This window comes from Poromitra crassiceps, assembly GCF_964638095.1.
Source record: "Poromitra crassiceps genome assembly, chromosome: 16".
Taxonomy (NCBI): domain Eukaryota; kingdom Metazoa; phylum Chordata; class Actinopteri; order Beryciformes; family Melamphaidae; genus Poromitra; species Poromitra crassiceps.
The window spans coordinates 24,647,728-24,652,727 of NC_139645.1; the positions used below are offsets into that span (position 1 = coordinate 24,647,728).

At 46.3% G+C, this 5,000-nt stretch overlaps 1 protein-coding gene across 1 annotated transcript in view; it reads right to left on the reverse strand.

Annotated features, from left to right (window-relative positions):
* The window catches only part of LOC310791542 (NACHT, LRR and PYD domains-containing protein 3-like), a gene marked incomplete at its 3' end in the record, with an annotated part of 520,630 nt that overhangs the window by 5,417 nt on the left and 510,213 nt on the right, over window positions 1-5,000 (reverse strand). The window lies entirely within an intron of this gene.

Sequence of the window (5,000 nt, forward strand, 5' to 3'; positions counted from 1 at the left end):
AGAGGAGAGGGAGAGAGAGAGAGAGGGAGAGAGACTGAGGGAGAGAGAGGAGGGGGAGAGAGAGAGAGAGGGAGGAGGGAGGGAGATGAGAGGGAGGGCGAGAGACTGAGGAGAGAGACGAGAGGGAGAGAGAGGAGGGGGAGAGAGGAGAGGGAGGGAGAGAGAGGAGAGGGAGGGTGAGAGAGGAGAGGGGGGAAAGAGAGGAAAGGGAGGAGAGAGACTGAGGGAGAGAGAGGGAGGGAGAGGAGAGGGAGAGAGAGAGACTGAGGGAGAGAGAGGGAGGGAGAGGGAGAGAGGAGGAGAGGGAGAGAGAGAGACTAAGGGAGAGAGAGGAGAGGGAGGGTGAGAGAGGAGAGGGGGGAAAGAGAGGAGAGGAGGGAGAGAGACTGAGGGAGAGAGAGGGAGGCAGAGGAGAGGGAGAGAGAGAGACTGAGGGAGAGAGAGGAGGGAGAGGGAGAGAGGAGGAGAGGGAGAGAGAGAGACTAAGGGAGAAGAGAGAGAGGGAGAGGGAGAGAGAGAGCGACACACACACACACACACACACACACACACACACACACACACACACACACAGAAACACAGACACACACAGACACACACACCTCTCCAGAAAAACACATCACCCCCACACACACACCGCACCTTCCCTCTCTCTATTTCAAGCACAATCAATATGTAAATAGTAAATGGTAAATGGTAAATGGCCTGCATTTATATAGCGCTTTTATCCAAAGTGCTTTACAGTCAATAGGTACATTCACCCATTCACACACCGATGGCGGCAGGTTACCACGCAGGGTGCTGCCACACCAACGAGAACAATGTGGGGTTCAGTATCTTGCCAAGGACACTTCACATGCAGACTGGAGGAGCCGGGAATCGAACCACCGACCTCTTTTATCCAAAGCGATTAGTGGACGACCCGCTCTACCTCCTGAGCTACAGCCGCGCCCCATATACAGTATATATCTGTATATATTTCAATACAAAATATTGTTGACACGGTTGTTGTTGGAACTACCTGTATTTTGTTACAGTAACATCATGTTTCTGTTGTGTATGTTACAAACTGTTTTTGTTTTGTTCTCCCTCTGTCTGTACTAACATGTACTATGTGCTTTATACTGTAACTCACTATGGTCATGCTAATAAAGCCTCTTTGAATTGAATTGTGTTGGAGAGAGAGGGAGAGATGAGGGAGAGAGAGAGGGGGAGAAACTGGGGAGAGAGAGAGGGAGAGGAGGAGAGGGAGAGAGAGAGAGGAGAGGGAGAGAGAGGAGAGGGAGAGTGAGGAGAGGGAGAGAGACTGAGGGAGAGAGAGGAGAGGGAGAGAGACTGAGGGAGAGAGAGGAGAGGAGAGGAGAGGAGGGAGAGAGAGGAGAGGGAGAGGAGGAGAGGGAGGAAGAGAGTTAACCAATGAACCAGAGACACACCTCATGGGACACAACACCCACAGAAACAGATCCTTAAGAGATCCTTAAAGTCGAGCTGAACCCAAGAATGACTTTTCTTTTCTTTTAGTTCAAATACCTGGGTATGCAGTGCACCTATTTAATAATGTATGCCAAAAAAATCACACAAATCTAATTTCTTTAGTTTTTCACACTTTTTCACATCAAAAGTTCGTTTTTCAAGATTTCATTGATAACAGTAATTCACAGTTTGCTGACGTCACCTAGTACTATCAAATGTCTACCCCATTTCAACCAATCATATCATGACATGCAGCTGTCAATCAAATCTTCATTTCAGGATCATTTTCTCTTCCAAATGAAGGGGAAATGGCGCCTAGTGCCTGTCATCTGGCAGAGTTTCTAGCCCATAAACTAACTACTAACTTGAGCAAGTATGCAAACTAAATCAAACTGTAATGTCTAAGAATGCAAAGAAATGTAACTGGCTCGTTTAAAACACGCATTCCAGGAATATTATTTACATTTATAACGATAATGGCGCGCGCCTCCGAGCCTGACAGCCTCCCTCCATTGCCTCATAAGAAGCAATGGAGGCCCAGAGAACTGAGAGTGTGTAAACAGTGTTCTTCAGGGGAAATAGAAAGTGAGGTCCATTTTCTCCTCTCCTGCCCCCTGCTGTCAGAGAGGCCTTCCTGCAGCAGCTCAGAGCAGCAGTCAGCAGACTGCCCCCTGCTGTCAGAGAGGTCTTCCTGCAGCAGCTCAGAGCAGCAGTCAGCAGACTGCCCCCTGCTGTCAGAGAGGCCTTCCTGCAGCAGGTCAGAGCAGCAGTCAGCAGACTGCCCCCTGCTGTCAGAGAGGCCTTCCTGCAGCAGGTCAGAGCAGCAGTCAGCAGACTGCCCCCTGCTGTTAGAGAGGCCTTCCTGCAGCAGCTCAGAGCAGCAGTCAGCAGACTGCCCCCTGCTGTCAGAGAGGCCTTCCTGCAGCAGGTCAGAGCAGCAGTCAGCAGACTGCCCCCTGCTGTCAGAGAGGCCTTCCTGCAGCAGCTCAGAGCAGCAGATTCGTCATATCAGGGAAAAACATGTGATGAACTGATGAAACTGTTTAGGTGAAGAACCACAATTGACAGACTTAGCTGCACAATATGTAGGCTAACACTCTGCCATGACATTAGAGGGAAAAACAATGAATTAATATGATCTGTTGACATGTGACTCCTGTATGTATTGTAACTGTAATCAATTGTTTTTTATTAATGTTATTTTGTTTTAGGGCTGCACGATATATCGTTTACACATCGTCATCGCAATGTTCGCATGCGCGATAGTCACATGGCAGGACGTGCGATGTCAAAAGCAAATTAACTCGTCATGTTGCTTGATAAACTCTCACTTTAGGGTAGCCTACTGAGTGAAATGAGGTTCTCTCAAAGGAGAGAGACGCCCCACTACTGTACTCACTCATTTAGTGCTTAGCTTCAACACAACAAACATGCACAGAGAGCTCAATTGAATAATTTTTGCTTATGTTGCGTGCTGACAGTAGCCCGTCTGTAAACGATGTGATTGCGGAGGCGGACTTGTCCACAGCTTGCAGCGCACTAGTATACAGCAGGCTGGCTGCTGTAACTCAACATGTCCGTGGAGTGGAGATATTTACTCTTGAAACACCAGAAGCAAGACCGCAACTTCTAATGACACGAAGGCTGAAATGATTACTGAAAACGAAGTTGTCCGTGTTATCACTGCAGCTCTCTCTCCCCTTCAGTCTCTGATGTTTCATCACATGATAGCAGTAACGTTACGGTAGAGTTAAAGGCCGGGTTTACCGTGGGGAACATGATATATATTAATTCTTAAAAAATCTTAAATTTCGAATCCGTTGAAATTTTTGAAAATTGCTTGTTCACAGCCAGAGAAAAAATAAATGAAAAAAAAAAAAAAAAAAAAAAAAAAAAAAATTGGGCAGGTGACGCGTTTCGCGTCGAAACGCGTCACCTGGCCCATTTTTTTTTTTTTTTTTTTTTTTTTTTTTTTCATTTATTTTTTTCTCTGGCTGTGAACAAGCAATTTCAAAAATTTCAACGGATTCGAAATTTAAGATTTTTTAAGAATTAATATATATTCATGTTCCCCACGGTAAACCCGGCCTTTAATCATAGACATAGCGACTCATTTACACAAAACATGTCAGTGAAAATAAAAAGACAAGAGACATATCTGGGCAATTAAATGTATATGTATTACTTTTCACGAATTAATTGTTTGTCACCGGTCGGCTGCATGTGAATCCTCGTCTCTCTGTACTGCCAGCCTTGCGCTCAAAAACCGGAACTCCCCAAATGCGGAGTGTACCACTTGGTAGTTTTTGGAGGGGGTTTCCGGGGGGTCAGACCAAGTGTGTAAAGTGGCAGGGGTGTTTCATTGTTGATTTATTGAAACGTTAGAAGAACGAAAGAAGTTGAAAGCAGTGATTATAATCAATTTAATCTAATGTTTTTCTGCAAATAGCATCATTGGGAGTAGATTCTGGCACTCAATATTAGGGGTGGGCAATATATCAATTGTATATCAATATTGTGATATGAGACTATATGGTCTTAGATGTTGAATATGGTAATATGGTGATGCAGCATACATGTTGTCTTTCCTGGTTAAAGGCTGCATTACACTAAGTGAAGTATAGGCTAGTGATATTTTAAGTAGAATGTCATAACTCACTCACTTTTTCATGTATGTAGCCTAAGTCATGAAAATCCATTGGTCAAAATGTGTATGAACCCTGATAGATGACGCTCTGAGGCCTACCAGTAGGTCACAGCCAGTGGTTGAGAAACATTAAAATACCTAATTTCCCTCCTAAATCAGATGGACTCCTCTACAAAATCATTCTAGAAGTATTATTTTCTTTAAAATAGAGCTATTCTGGTAATCTGGTGAAAATCTGTATTTTTTCATATCGCAGGGGCGGGGAATATCGCAATGTCAGTTTTTTCCAATATCGTGCAGCCCTATTTTGTTTTATCAATTCTTTATGCTTTGGCAATATTGTACTTGAGACATTCATGCCAATAAAGCGAATTTGAATTTGAGAGACTGAGGGAGAGAGAGGAGAGAGGGAGGGAGAGAGACTGAGGGAGAGAGAGAGGTTGAGGAGCAGAGGGAGGGAGAGAGACTGAGGGAGAGAGGAGGAGAGGGAGAGAGAGAGATCTGAGGAGAGAGGAGGAGAGGGAGAGAGAGAGACTGAGGGAGAGAGAGGAGAGCGAGAGGAGCAGAGGGAGGGAGGGAGACTGAGGGAGAGAGGAGGAGAGGGAGAGGAGCAGAGGGAGGGAGAGACTGAGGGAGAGAGGAGGAGAGGGAGAGGAGCAGAGGGAGGGAGGGAGACTGAGGAGAGAGGAGGAGAGGGAGAGGAGCAGAGGGAGGAGAGACTGAGGGAGAGAGACTGAGGTGAGAGAGGAGGAGAGGGAGAGGAGCAGAGGGAGGTAGAGAGACTGAGGGAGAGAGAGGAGAGCGAGAGGAGCAGAGGGAGGGAGAGAGACTGAGGGAGAGAGAGAGGTTGAGGAGCAGAGGGAGGGAGAGAGACTGAGGG